Source organism: Ranitomeya variabilis, chromosome 1 (genome assembly GCF_051348905.1).
Source record: "Ranitomeya variabilis isolate aRanVar5 chromosome 1, aRanVar5.hap1, whole genome shotgun sequence".
NCBI lineage: Eukaryota > Metazoa > Chordata > Amphibia > Anura > Dendrobatidae > Ranitomeya > Ranitomeya variabilis.
In genome coordinates, this window is record NC_135232.1 from 257532740 (window position 1) to 257548513 (window position 15774).

The window sequence follows — 15774 nt, forward strand, 5'->3', positions numbered from 1 at the left end:
CCAGCCTCTCATCTCCTCTCCAGCCTCTCATCTCCTCTCCTCTCCAGCCTCTCATCTCCTCTCCTTTCCAGCCTCTCATTTCCTCTCCTTTCCAGCCTCTCATCTCCTCTCCTTTCCAGCCTCTCATCTCCTCTCCTTTCCAGCCTCTCATCTCCTCTCCTTTCCAGCCTCCCCACACCAGCCTCTCATCTCCTCTCCTTTCCAGCCTCTCATCTCCTCAGCAGCCTCCCCCACCAGCCTCTCATCTCTACTTACCAGCCTCTCATCTGCTCCTCTTACCAGCCTCCCCTCTCCTCACTCACATCAGCAGACTCCCGTCTCCTCTCTCACCTCACTCCTCTCTGCAGCTTCCTGAGTCCTCACACACTGCCCGCCTCCTCTCCCTGCTCACCGCCGACTTCAGTATCGTCTCCCACAAACATGTCCGTCCTGCTTCTCTACAAAAAAGCAAAATGTCTTCCAGCTTGAAACGTGTAAATCACCACAATCTGTGTCTCCCCTGTATGTGCATGCTGAGACTTATAGTGCCAGAGCAGCTGAGACAGGACAGAAGGGCTCTTACCTGCAGACAGCAGCCATGGACCTTAGCAGGGTCCCCCCTCTGACAGGCAACATCTGAGGGGGCAGACAAGCACAGAGGTGAGACCCCCAATATCCCCAGACCCCCCTGATGCTCCCTGTACAAACCCCCCAGTCACCTTCTCACCACATGGGGGACAGTACTGGCAGAGCACAAGAAGTGCAGCACTGAAACACTTCCCCCGCAGATGACACAGAAAGGTTCCTTGTTACCGAGGAGACAGGAAATCCTCGGGCTGACAGCAGTTAACTCCTTACTGTCTGTGCCGTCACCTGCGGAGTATTCCTGAGGGCTCTCACACCTCCAGTCTGCTCCAGTGCTCCTGCATAAGAGCGCGCAGCGTGTCACATGACCCGCGTCAGGACCGTGATACACTTGGGCCTGCTGCTTAAAGGTACAGCACCCATTTCTGCCCCATACAGTAGTCAGGGCTGTAATGCCCTGATGGCGGCCCTGCGCCCGAGACCCCCTCCCCCCGCAGCAGCCAAGACTGAGGTGGGTGGGTGGGGCCAGGGGTGAACCTAGCCTCTATGCTGCCTGAGGCGAACTGCAAAATGGCGCCCCCCCCCCCATAGTAAAATCAGTATAAATAAATCTGGTTTACTCTTTACTTACATTCAATTTACATTACATTTACTCTTTACATGCATTCAGTAGTTTGAAGTCACATAGAGTGCAGAAATATGTCTACAGCCCTGAACACCCCTTTAATTGCTATGTACTGTAGATCTGTATCCAGATGTACGATAAATAATAATGATTGCAGGGGCCTTCACCATTTGACCCCCACTAATCACAGGCTGCAGTGGTCGTACTATTATGTACAGCAAATGACTGTGAGGTCAGTGATTGGCTGCAGCGGTCATGTAAATAATGCACAGGTCGACATCACTTTTGGTACCAGAGGGGAACACCGACACGAATGAGGATCACTAAGTAATGTAATAGGGGGTTTTCAATTTTATTTTTTAAGACCATCCCTTACTCTTTTGAAAATTTGGCAAAATAAGAGAAAATTAAAGCCCACAACTGTCAGGTGACTGGCACAGGCCCCCTTCAGAGAAGCGTCTAAGGCTATGTGCACACATTGCGGATCCGCCGCTGTGGGTCCGCAGCGGTTTGCCATGCGTTTACAGTACAATGTAAACCTATGGAAAACGGAATCCGCAGTGCACATGCTGCGGAAAAATCGTGCGGAAACGCTGCGGTTTACATTCCGCAGCGTGTCAATTCTTTGTGCGGTTTCTGCAGCGGTTTACACCTGCTCCATAATGGGAATATTCAGGTGTAAAACCGCAGGTGAAATTCGCACAAAATCCGCAAAAAAAAACAAAACACAGTAAACCCGTGGTAAAACGCAGTGCCTTTTACCTGCGGATTTCTGAAATCCTCTGCGGAAAAATCCGCAGCCCTCAAAAATACATGTGCACATAGCCTCACAGTCACCTGACCGCTGCAGTTAATCACAGGTTTTATCTGTTCTGTGACATCCAGATGGTGCAGTCATCACTTCCAGAACCGCTGTCGACCACCAGAGAGGTCTGTGGCTGAATTTCCGGGGGTGACAGGAGAGCAATATCTCTCTGTGTAGGATTTATTTTAAATAAACTAGTATGTATATACTGTATATTTCCCCATCTCAGACAACCCCTTTAATGCCAGGCAGGATACAATACAAACATAACACATCCTCTTCTATTTACCTTCATGGTCGCACAGTCTCCTGCTGCCTGCAGCTCCTGTGCTTACCTGGTGTGTACCAAAGAGGGCACACAGCAGGCAGCCAGGGGGGACTGGTACCATTGTCATATTAAGGAAGCAATTTATGACGTGGGATTTACCCTGCTGGCATCACTGCTATATTCTAGTGACAGTGACAAGCGCATAATACCAGGGGCATAGGAGAATAGATGGGGGCACGAGAGAACAGAGGGGGGGGGGGGGGGGCACGAGAGAATTACAGTGACGGTTGCGCACTCTAATTGTGAATATAGGGGAACCTCAGAATATGACCTCGCTGTTATTGAAAATAAATCTATATACAAAAACGAGCACTGATTTTACCGCCATATTGTGACAATATGCAACTCTGGTGGTCGCAATACTCTGAGTGCCCCTATAACAATACAATAATGCTGAAGTGCCCACTTTACATTTAATAATGTCCCCTAAGTCCCTCATGTACTGCTCCATTATACACAGTATGGTGAGCTCAAAGCTTCCATATACACTGTATAAGGCCCCCACAGCTCCCCTATACACAGTATGATGGGCCCACAGCTCCTCTATACACAGTATGATGGGCCCACAGCTCCCTTATACACAGTATGATGAGCCCACAGCTCCCTTATCACAGTATGATGAGCCCACAGCTCCCTTATCACAGTATGATGAGCCCACAGCTCCCTTATACACAGTATGAGCCCGCAGCTCCCTTATACACAGTATGAGCCCGCAGCTCCCTTATACACAGTATGAGCCCGCAGCTCCCTTATCACAGTATGATGAGCCCACAGCTCCCTTACCACAGTATGATGGGCCCGCAGCTTCCTTATACACAGTATGATGGGCCCACAGCTCCCTTATACACAGTATGATGGGCCCGCAGCTCTCTTATACCCAGTATGATGGGCCCGCAGCTCCCTTATACACAGTATGATGGGCCCACAGCTCCCTTATACACAGTATGAGCCCGTAGCTCCCTTATCACAGTATGATGAGCCCACAGCTCCCTTACCACAGTATGATGGGCCCGCAGCTTCCTTACCACAGTATGATGAGCCCACAGCTCCCTTACCACAGTATGATGGGCCCGCAGCTTCCTTATACACAGTATGATGGGCCCACAGCTCCCTTATACACAGTATGATGGGCCCGCAGCTCTCTTATACCGAGTATGATGGGCCCGCAGCTCCCTTATAATCAGTATGATGGGCCCGCAGCTCCCTTATACACAGTATGAGCCCACAGCTCCCTTATCACAGTATGATGAGCTCACAGCTCCCTTATCACAGTATGATGGGCCCGCAGCTCCCTTATACACAGTATGAGCCCGCAGCTCCCTTATACACAGTATGAGCCCGCAGCTCCCTTATACACAGTATGAGCCCGCAGCTCCCTTATCACAGTATGATGAGCCCACAGCTTCCTTATACACAGTATGATGGGGCCACAGCTCCCTTATACACAGTATGATGGGCCCACAGCTCTCTTATACACAGTATGATGGGCCCGCAGCTCCCTTATACACAGTATGATGGGCCCGCAGCTCCCTTATACACAGTATGATGGGCCCGCAGCTCCCTTATACACAGTATAATGGGCCCGCAGCTCCCTTATACACAGTATAATGGGCCCGCAGCTCCCTTATACACAGTATAATGGGCCCGCAGCTCCCTTATACACAGTATGATGGGCCCGCAGCTCCCTTATACACAGTATGATGGGCCCGCAGCTCCCTTATACACAGTATGAGCCCGCAGCTCCCTTATCACAGTATGATGAGCTCACAGCTCCCTTATCACAGTATGATGAGCTCACAGCTCCCTTACCACAGTATGATGGGCCCGCAGCTTCCTTATACACAGTATGATGGGCCCGCAGCTCCCTGTCATGATTTGGCAGTCTGCAGTCACATAAAGTGACTGCAGACATTTATTCCAAACCTTTATCAACTTTATAGTATTAAATTGCTTATTATTAAATTATTAAAGCACCACTCTAGCAGGGTTTTTTTCCACCGCTGGAGTGGTGCTTTAAGCGCAGGTCCCCATTCCCAGTCATTTACTCATCCTCCGGGGTATTCACTATTTTGTGGCACGCTCAAACTTGTGAGTGCAGCTTCTGACTGGCCAGAAGTGAGAAGCTATGTCACAAGCGCTCAATGTAAGACTATGAGGCTATGTGCACACGTTGCGGATTCGTATGCACATTTTTCCCGCAGTTTTTGCAAAATCCACAGGTAAAATGTGCTGCGTTTTACATGCGTATTTACCGCGGATTTCCTGCTTTTTTGTGAGGATTTTGCCTGCATTTTTACACCTGCGGATTCCTATACAGGAGCAGGTGTAAAATGCTGCGGAATCCGCACAAAGAATTGACATGCTGCGGAAAATACAAAGCAGCGTTTCCGTGTGGTATTTTCAACACCATGGGCACTGCGGATTTGGTTTTCCATAGGTTTACATGGTACTGTACACCGCATGGAAAACTGCTACGAATCCGCACCGTGTGCACATAGCCTGAGAGTGAGGAACAGGCCAGAACGAGGCTCCCACAGACTCACATTGATTAGTGACCTCTGCGCCGCTTCATGAAACACTGGAGCCTCGGACAGGCCACAAACTGCAGGAGACGGAGCTGAGGGGAGACAAAAACAGATGAGAACGCCGGAAGGTGAGTATCAGACAGGGCAGGGGACGGGGATTGTCAGCACCGCTCCAGCAGTGAAATAAAAAAAAATGCTGGAGTGGTGCTGGAAATGTGATGCAGCTCTTGGATACTGTATGGGGGCTTCTTATATTAATACTCATAAAGACCCAGGTGGTACGCATCAAAAGCCCCCTACCCCCCCCATCTCCAGCCTCCCCACACAGCAAATATCACAAGATGGAGCACATATAATATCATAACAAAACATTATAATATTCAGCCCCAATACCCCCATCATCTCACATCCACCCCTCGGTGCCCTGTCCCACTTCACCCACCTTCAGCCCCCACAACACCCCCATGGTCTCACATTTACCCCCCAGTGCCCTGCCTCCCCTCCCCCACTTCAGTACCCAATACCCCCATCATCTTTCATTCACCCCATCAGTACCCTGTCCCCCTCACCCACTTTCAGCGCCCACAACACCCCCATAGTCTCACATTCACCCCCAGTGCCCTGTCTCCCTCCCCCACAATACCCCCATGGTCTCACATCCACCCCCTCAGTACCCTGTCCCCCCTCACCCACTTTCAGCCCCCACAATACCCCCATGGTCTCACATTCACATCACAGTGACATACCTGAATTTAATAAGCCTAAAATGTTCCATCCCCAGCACTTACTGATAAAGTTTGCAGACAGGACCAGGAAGTGTCTTGGTGAAATGCAAGGTGTGGGCACTAGGACCCAGCGTGCCTGAGCCAATCCCAGCGTGCACAGAGGGAAGAACTGCAGCCAGGAAAAGCTTCATGATCAGGTCAGAAGGGGCGAAACCATTCACTGCAGGGGGGAGACTGCAGCCGGCCACTGTGCTAGCAGCCTGCAGAGTCTCCGTCAGATGGGAGCAGAGCAGACTTCATACTGCTCTGCTCCTATGCTGTGTTCTGTATGTCACAGAAGTGGCCCTGGCTCCCGGTGGGCCCCTTCATGTGACAGGGCCCGGGCGATGGCCCCCTCCAGTCGCTACGCTACTGTGTAGCAGGCAAGCAGCCACAGTCCCCGCCCACAGGCTGTGCTTAGTTCGTTCAAGTAGCTCGTCTTCCTGGCTGCCTGGGCATGCTTATGGCTACTGCTAGTACCCGGCACATCTGATCTGACTGCAGGGGGCGGCGCTGTGCTGCCACCCCCTGTTTTGAGGGACTGGATGCCGCTAGAGGTGAAGTGCTCAACTCACCTCATTATAGCGGCGCCCCTGGGGTGGGGCGACCCCGGACTTTAAAAAAAAAAAATTTTTTTTTTTTTCTTAAACTTGCTCAGGTGCCGCCCCCTGCATTGTCCCCGCCCTAGGCACGTGCCCTCGAGTGCCTAGTGGCAAATACGGCCCTGGCGGGTTTTCTAGCGGATTTTTATGATTGGCAGCCGTCACACACTAAAAGACTCTTTTTATTGCAAAAAATATTTTTTGCGTTACTACATTTTGAGAGCTATAATTTTTCCATATTTTGGTCCACAGAGTCATGTGAGGTCTTGTTTTTTGCAGGACGAGTTGACGTTTTTATTGGTCACATTTTCGGGCATGTGACATTTTTTGATCGCTTTTTATTCTGATTTTTGTGAGGCAGAATGACCAGATATTCATGAATTTCTTTTGGGTGGGGCGTTTATACCGTCCCGCATTTGGTAAAATGGATAAAGCAGTTTTATTCTTCGGGTCAGTACGATTACAGCGATACCTCATTCATATCATTTTTTTATGTTTTGCCGCTTTTATACGATAAAAACTATTTTATAGAAAAAATAATTATTTTTGCATCGCTTTATTCTGAGGACTATAACTTATTATTTTTTTTGCTGATGATGCTGTATGGCAGCTCGTTTTTTGCAGGACAAGATGACGTTTTCAGCGGTACCATGGTTATTTATATCCGTCTTTTTGATTGCGTGTTATTACACTTTTTGTTCGGCGGTATGATAAAGCGTTGTTTTTGCCTCGTTTTTTTTTTTTTACCGCGTTCACTGAAGGGGTTAACTAGCGGGACAGTTTTATAGGTCGGGTCGTTACGGACGCAGCGATGCTAAATATGTGTACTTTTATTGTTTTTTTTTATTTAAAGAAATGTATTTATGGGAACAATATACAGTATATATATATTTTTTTTTTTATTTAGGATTTTTTATTTTATTTTTTTTACCCATCTGAATATTTTTTTTTTTTACACTGTAACATTGCCCCGGGGGAGGGCATCATGTTATAGTGTAAGATCGCTGATCTGACACTTTGCAGAGCACTGTGTCAGATCAGCGATCTGACGTGCACTGCAGAGAGGCTTCCCGTCGCCTGCTCTGAGCAGGCACTGGTAAGCCACCTCCCTGCAGGACCTGGATGCAGCCCCGTGGCCATTTTGGATCCAGAGCCTGCAGGGAGGAGACGCTCGGTACAACGCGAGCACATCGCTTATACCGAGAGCCCCTCCCTGCGTGATGCTTCCCTATGCCCCCGGAACACTGCGATCATGTTTGATCGCAGTGTTTCGGGGGTTAATGTGCCAGGAGCGGTCCGTGACCGCTCCTGGCACATAGTGCCGGATGTCAACTGCGATAGCTGACACCCAGCCGCGATTGGCCGCGCTTCCCCCATGAGCGCGGCTGATCGCTATGACGTACTATCCCGTCGGTGGGCATACGGGTCCACCCCACCTCGATGGGATAGTACGTCTAATGTCAGAAAGGGGTTAAAGATATTTTCCATCATTTAGTGGCCAGGTTTGTGGTGGTCTATCTGGATGAAATTTTGGTTTATTCACCTGTTTTTGAGACACATCGGGGGCATGTTAAACAGGTGCTGCAAATATTAAGGGATAACAAACTATATGTCAAACTAGAAAAATGTGTTTTCGCCATCCAGGAAGTGCAGTTTTTGGGGTATCTGTTGTTATCTTCAGTTTTTTGGATGGATAATGAGTAGGTCTGTGCTGTCCTTGATTGGAACCGTCCCAAGAACCTGAAGGCTCTTCAACATTTTCTGGGTGTTACTAATTTTTACTGGAAATGTATTCAAAATTATTCAGTGAATGTGAAAAACCTTACTGACATTACAAGGAAGGGGTCTGATTTTTCCAAATGGTTGGATGCTGCCCTGCAGTCTTTTTCCTCCTTAAAGAGCTTTTTTGCCACGATCCCTATACTCAGTCAACCCAATGTTTTTGTTGTGGAGGTTGATGCATCGGAGGTGGGGGTTGGGGCTGTGTTGTCTCAGGGTCCGTCCCTTGGTAAATGGCGTCCATGCTCTTTCTTTTCTAAAAAAATTGTCTTAAGCTGAGAGAAACTATGACGTGGGTAACGGGGAGCTTTTGGCAATTAAATCAGTATTTGAAGAATGGCGACATTGGTTGGATCCCATTGCTTCCCTGGTGGTGGTGACCATGAGAACCCTGCCCCGATTTTACAGAAGGGGTAGTCATTTTGGCATTGTACCCTGAGCTGGAGGGTGAGGGTGCGCTGAAAAGTAATTAAGGAACATCACTCACAACTCTGTGCTTTCTGGTCATCCAGGTGGTAAGGCAACTTCAGACCTCATTTCTCTTTTCTGGTGGCGGGGGTTGCATCAGAATGTGCTTGACCACGTATCTGCTTGTAGCATCTGCATTTTAGAAACAAGAAACAGAATAGGCCATACAAATGGGGATCACCAAGACGCAGGGATTTGACCAGAAAGTAAACACAGCTTTATTTCAATTTAAAACAAGACACTAACATTTAAAAAGGGGACACACTGGTACCCTATAAACATTACATAAACAAAGCCCATGATAAGGCTATAACCTGTGCTAGACTCGTGGGGATGGCAGTTAAATATTTTAGACTTCTATATGGACAGTATATTCATGGTGTGCCAAACATGCAATGCTCTGTATACATATAACCCCTACAAATGAAACCAAAGGTATATGTAAATACACTCACTAGAACAGAAACAGATGTACAAAAAAATACTCAAAAGAACTCCTTGACTGAATAGACAAATGACCCAGTAGCTCTTAGTATAATAAAGAGACCTCTAGCAGCATAGCAAGGAAATACCATATAAGGACAACTGTGTCATAAGTCTTCTAGTTATAGTTTTGAAATACACAAAGCAGGGAGAATTAATTATGCACCAAAGTTTGTTAACCACATAATGTGCAGAGAGTTTAACACCAAGTTGTCCATCAACATCATAGCAGCTGTGCTGCTTACCTAGACCGCTGCAATATGTGTTTTAATTAAGTTTAAGTATATTTAACAACAGGCACTCCATGCGGACAGTACACCTGACGAAGCCACCGCTGAGTGGCGATACGCGTTGGGTGTTATGACCCCAATGGCAGAGGGTCTCAGAAATAATTACTCAGTCTGCAAACACAAAAAAACAGCTCATAGGGCAGTGGTAACTGAGCTGACCATATATCTAATCCTAGCACCACAAATAGCAGCAGCCGGGGAACGTGCCTACGTTGGTTCTAGACGTCTCGCGCCAGCCGGAGAACTAACTAACCCTAGAAGGGAAAAGAAAGACCTTTCTTGCCTCCAGAGAAAAGACCCCAAAAGTTGGATACAAGCCCCCAACAAATAATAACGGTGAGGTAAGAGGAAAAGACAAACGTAAGAATGAGCTAGGTATTTAGCAAAGAGAGGCCCACTAGCTATTAGCAGAATATAGTAAGATGACTTATATGGTCAGCAAAAACCCTATCAAAATATCCACGCTGGATATTCAAGAACCCCCGAACCGTCTAACGGCCCGGGGGGAGAACACCAGCCCCCTAGAGCTTCCAGCAAGGTCAGGAATCACATTTAGTACAAGCTGGACAAAAATGAGAGCAAGCAAATAACCAAAAAACAAAGAAGCAGGACTTAGCTTAATTTTGCACGAACCCGGACCAGCAGACAGGAGCAAACAGAAAGGATCTGATTACAACGATGCCAGGCACTGGACTAAGGATCCAGGAAGCTTATATAGCAACTCCCCGGGACTAACGACCCAGGTGGGTGCCAAACTGAGGAAAGACAATCCCAGAGTCATATCACTAGTAACCACAAGAGGGAGCCAAAAAGTCTAATACACAACAGTACCCCCCTTTAAGGAGGGGTCACCGAACCCTCACCAAGACCACCAGGGCGATCAGGATGAGCAGCGTGAAAGGCACAAACTAAATCGGCCGCATGCACATCAGAGGCAACCACCCAGGAATTATCCTCCTGACCATAGCCCTTCCACTTGACCAGATACTGAAGCCTCCGTCTGGAGAGACGAGAATCCAAGATCTTCTCCACCACGTACTCCAACTCGCCCTCAACCAACACCGGAGCAGGAGGCTCAACAGAAGGAACCACAGATACAACATACCGCCGCAACAAAGACCTATGGAACACGTTGTGAATGGCAAACGACACCGGAAGATCCAAGCGAAAGGACACAGGATTAAGGATTTCCAATATCTTGTAAGGACCGATGAAGCGAGGCTTAAATTTAGGAGAGGAGACCTTCATCGGAACAAATCGAGAAGACAGCCATACCAAATCCCCAACACGAAGTCGGGGACCCACACCGCGGCGGCGGTTGGCAAAACGCTGAGCCTTCTCCTGTGACAACTTTAAGTTGTCCACCACATGATTCCAGATCTGCTGCAACCTATCCACCACAGAATCTACCCCAGGACAGTCAGAAGGCTCCACATGTCCCGAGGAAAAACGAGGGTGGAAACCAGAGTTGCAGAAAAATGGCGAAACCAAAGTAGCGGAACTAGCCCGATTATTAAGGGCAAACTCAGCCAACGGCAAGAAGGTCACCCAATCATCCTGATCTGCCGAAACAAAACACCTCAAATAAGCCTCCAGAGTCTGATTAGTTCGCTCCGTTTGTCCATTAGTCTGAGGATGAAAGGCAGACGAAAACGACAAATCAATGCCAATCTTAGCACAAAAGGATCGCCAGAACCTGGAAACAAACTGGGATCCTCTGTCAGACACAATATTCTCAGGAATGCCATGTAAACGAACCACATTCTGAAAGAACACAGGAACCAGATCGGAAGAGGAAGGCAGCTTAGGCAAAGGCACCAAATGGACCATTTTAGAAAAGCGATCACACACCACCCAGATGACAGACATGCCCTGAGACACCGGGAGATCTGAAATGAAATCCATGGAAATGTGTGTCCAAGGCCTCTTCGGGACAGGCAAGGGCAAGAGCAACCCGCTGGCACGAGAACAGCAAGGCTTAGCTCGAGCACAAGTCCCACAGGACTGCACAAATGACCGCACATCCCGTGACAAGGAAGGCCACCAAAAGGACCTAGCCACCAGATCTCTGGTGCCAAAAATTCCCGGATGCCCTGCCAACACCGAGGAATGAACCTCGGAAATGACTCTGCTGGTCCACTTATCAGGAACAAACAGTCTGTCAGGTGGACAAGAGTCAGGTCTACCAGCCTGAAATCTCTGCAACACACGTCGCAAATTAGGAGAAATGGCCGACAAGATAACTCCCTCTTTAAGAATACCAACTGGTTCTGCGACTCCAGGAGAGTCAGGCACAAAGCTCCTTGAAAGAGCATCAGCCTTCACATTCTTTGAACCTGGTAAATACGAGACCACAAAGTCAAAACGGGAGAAAAACAATGACCAGCGGGCCTGTCTAGGATTCAGGCGTTTAGCAGACTCGAGATACATCAAATTTTTGTGATCAGTCAAGACCACCACACGATGCTTAGCACCCTCGAGCCAATGACGCCACTCCTCAAATGCCCACTTCATGGCCAGCAACTCCCGATTGCCAACATCATAATTCCGCTCAGCAGGCGAAAACTTCCTAGAGAAGAAAGCACATGGTCTCATTACCGAGCAACCAGGGCCTCTCTGCGACAAAACGGCCCCTGCCCCAATCTCAGAAGCATCCACTTCGACCTGAAAGGGAAGTGAGACATCAGGCTGGCACAAAACAGGCGCCGAAGTAAACCGGCGCTTCAACTCTTGGAACGCCTCCACGGCTGTAGGAGCCCAGTTAGCAACATCAGAACCTTTCTTGGTCATATCCGTCAAAGGTTTAACAACGCTAGAAAAATTAGCGATAAAACGACGGTAGAAGTTAGCAAAACCCAAGAACTTCTGAAGACTCTTAACTGACGTGGGTTGAGTCCAATCATGAATAGCTCGGACCTTGACTGGGTCCATCTCCACAGCAGAAGGGGAAAAAATAAACCCCAAAAAGGGAACCTTCTGTACTCCAAAGAGACACTTTGAGCCCTTAACAAACAAAGCATTCTCACGCAAAACCTGAAACACCATCCTGACCTGCTCCACATGTGAGTCCCAATCTTCAGAGAAAACCAGAATATCATCCAGATAAACAATCATAAATTTATCCAGATACTTCCGGAAAATATCATGCATAAAGGACTGAAACACTGAGGGAGCATTAGAGAGCCCAAAAGGCATCACCAAGTACTCAAATGTTGTGATTTTGCTTTTTGCTCCCTCTAGTGGTCATTAGTGATTTGACTCTGGAGCGTCTGTCTTTTTCTATATCCTCACCTGGGCCGTTAGTTCAGGGGCGTTGCTATATAAGCTCCCTGGACCTTCAGTTCAATGCCTGGCATCGTTGAAATCAGAGCTAATCTGTTGTGCTCTTGTCCTCTGATCCTGGTTCCTGTTTTTCAAGCTAAGTCTGCTTCTTTGCTTTTTGCTTTTGTTTTGTTTGGTATTTTTGTCCAGCTTGTTCCTATCTGTATCCTGACCTTTGCTGGAAGCTCTAGGGGGCTGGTGTTCTCCCCCCGGACCGTTAGACGGTTCGGGGGTTCTTGAATCTCCAGCGTGGATTTTTATAGGGTTTTTGTTGACCAGATAAGTTATCTTGCTATATTCTGCTATTAGTAAGCTGGCCTCTCTTTGCTGAACCTGGTTCATTTCTGTGTTTGTCATTTCCTCTTACCTCTCCGTTATTATTTGTGGGGGGCTTGTATCTTGCTTTGGGGTCCCTTTCTCTGGAGGCAAGAGAGGTCTTTGTTTTCTTCTCCTAGGGGTAGTTAGATTCTCCGGCTGGCGTGAGTCATCTAGCGATCACCGTAGGCATGATCCCCGGCTACTTCTAGTGTTGGCGTTAGGAGTAGCTATTTGGTCAACCCAGTTACCACAGCCCTATGAGCTGGATTTTTGTATCTTGCAGACTTACACGTTCCTCTGAGACCCTGTCCACTGGGGTCATAACAGTATGCCAGGCCAGTATTAAATGTTTAATGCATTGCAGAAGTGGGATTATAAGAAAGAAAATTTTGAGTTTTTTTTTTCCCTCTCTCATTTTTTTTTTTTTCTTTTCCCCTTTACCTCAGAGTGGCTTAAGCTTGCTGCAGACATGAATGTCCAGACCTTGATTACAAGTGTGGACCAGCTTGCCGCTCGTGTGCAGGGTATACAAGATTATGTTACCAGAAATCCTAGGTCTGAACCCAAGATTCCGATTCCTGAACTGTTTTCAGGAGACCGATTTAAGTTTAGGAATTTCAGGAATAATTGTAAATTATTTTTGTCCCTGAAACCTTGTTCGTCTGGAGACTCTGCTCAACAAGTAAAAATTGTTATTTCATTCTTACGGGGTGACCCTCAGGATTGGGCTTTTTCGTTGGCGCCAGGAGATCCGGCATTGGCTGATATTGATGCGTTTTTTCTGGCGCTCGGTTTACTTTATGAGGAACCCAATCTTGAGATTCAGGCAGAGAAAGCCTTGCTGGCTATGTCTCAGGGCCAGGACGAGGCTGAGGTGTATTGCCAAAAATTTCGGAAATGGTCCGTGCTGACACATTGGAACGAGTGTGCACTGGCCGCTAATTTTAGAAATGGCCTTTCTGAGGCCATTAAGAATGTTATGGTGGGTTTTCCCATTCCCACAGGTCTGAATGATACCATGTCCCTGGCTATTCAAATTGACCGGCGGTTGCGGGAGCGCAAAACCGCAAATTCCCTCATGTTGTTGTCTGAACAGACACCTGATGTGATGCAATGTGATAGAAAAACCGCAAATTCCCTCATGGTGTTGTCTGAACGGACACCTGATTTGATGCAATGTGATAGAATCCTGACTAGAAATGAGAGGAAAATTCATAGACGCCGGAATGGCTTGTGCTACTACTGTGGTGATTCTACACATGTTATCTCAGCATGCTCTAAACGTATATCTAAGGTTGTTAGTCCTGTCACCGTTGGTAATTTGCATCCTAAGTTTATTCTGTCTGTAACTTTGATTTGCTCACTGTCATCTTATCCTGTCATGGCGTTTGTAGATTCAGGTGCTGCCCTGAGTCTTATGGATCTCTCATTTGCTAAGCGCTGTGGTTTTATTCTTGAACCATTAGAAAATCCTATCCCTCTTAGGGGTATTGATGCTACGCCATTGGCAGAAAATAAGCCGCAGTATTGGACACAGGTTACCATGTGCATGACTCCTGAACACCGCGAGGTGATACGTTTTCTCGTTCTACATAAAATGCATGATTTGGTTGTTTTGGGGCTGCCATGGTTACAGACCCATAATCCAGTCCTTGACTGGAAGGCTATGTCAGTGTCTAGTTGGGGCTGTCGTGGTATTCATGAGGATTCCCTGCCTGTGTCTATTGCTTCTTCTACGCCTTCGGAAGTTCCGGAGTACTTGTCTGATTATCAGGATGTCTTTAGCGAGTCCAGGTCCAGTGCATTGCCTCCTCATAGGGAATGTGACTGTGCAATAGATTTGATTCCAGGCAGTAAATTTCCTAAGGGAAGACTGTTTAATCTGTCGATACCTGAACATACCGCTATGCGTTCATATATCAAGGAGTCTCTGGAGAAAGGACACATCCGTCCGTCTTCTTCCCCTCTTGGTGCGGGATTCTTTTTTGTGGCTAAAAAGGACGGATCTTTGAGGCCTTGTATTGACTATCGGCTTTTAAATAAGATCACTGTCAAATTTCAGTATCCTTTGCCGCTGTTGTCTGACTTGTTTGCCCGGATTAAAGGTGCCAAGTGGTTTACCAAGATAGACCTTCGTGGTGCGTACAACCTTGTGCGCATTAAGCAAGGGGATGAATGGAAAACCGCATTCAATACGCCCGAAGGTCATTTTGAGTACTTGGTGATGCCTTTTGGGCTCTCTAATGCCCCTTCAGTTTTTCAGTCCTTTATGCATGACATTTTCCGGAACTATCTGGATAAATTTCTGATCGTTTATCTGGATGATATTCTGGTTTTTTCTGATAATTGGGACTCGCATGTGGAGCAGGTCAGGATGGTCTTTAAAATTTTGCGTGAAAATTCTTTGTTTGTCAAGGGCTCAAAGTGTCTTTTTGGTGTACAGAAGGTTCCCTTTTTGGGGTTCATTTTTTCCCCTTCTGCTGTGGAGATGGACCCAGTCAAGGTCCGAGCTATTCTTCATTGGACTCAGCCCTCGTCAGTTAAGAGTCTTCAGAAGTTCTTGGGTTTCGCTAACTTCTACCGTCGTTTTATCGCTAACTTTTCTAGCATTGTGAAACCTTTGACGGATATGACCAAGAAGGGCTCCGATGTGGTTAATTGGGCTCCTGCTGCCGTGGAGGCTTTCCAGGAGTTGAAACGTCGGTTTACTTCGGCGCCTGTTTTGTGCCAGCCTGATGTCTCGCTTCCCTTTCAAGTTGAGGTGGATGCTTCAGAGATTGGAGCAGGGGCCGTTTTGTCGCAGAGAGGCCCTGGTTGCTCTGTTATGAGACCTTGCGCCTTTTTCTCTAGGAAGTTTGCGCCTGCGGAGCGAAATTATGATGTGGGCAATCGGGAGTTGTTG

The 15774-nt window shown here is 47.6% G+C and overlaps 1 long non-coding RNA gene across 1 annotated transcript; it reads right to left on the reverse strand.

Annotated features, from left to right (window-relative positions):
- Window positions 1–328: 328 nt before the first annotated feature.
- On the reverse strand, window positions 329–1160 carry LOC143793903 (uncharacterized). Its single transcript, XR_013220326.1, has 3 exons — window positions 699–1160; window positions 563–615; window positions 329–437 (listed from the first exon to the last, which is right to left on the reverse strand). It is a non-coding gene; the product is annotated as an uncharacterized LOC143793903 (long non-coding RNA).
- Window positions 1161–15774: the final 14614 nt, after the last annotated feature.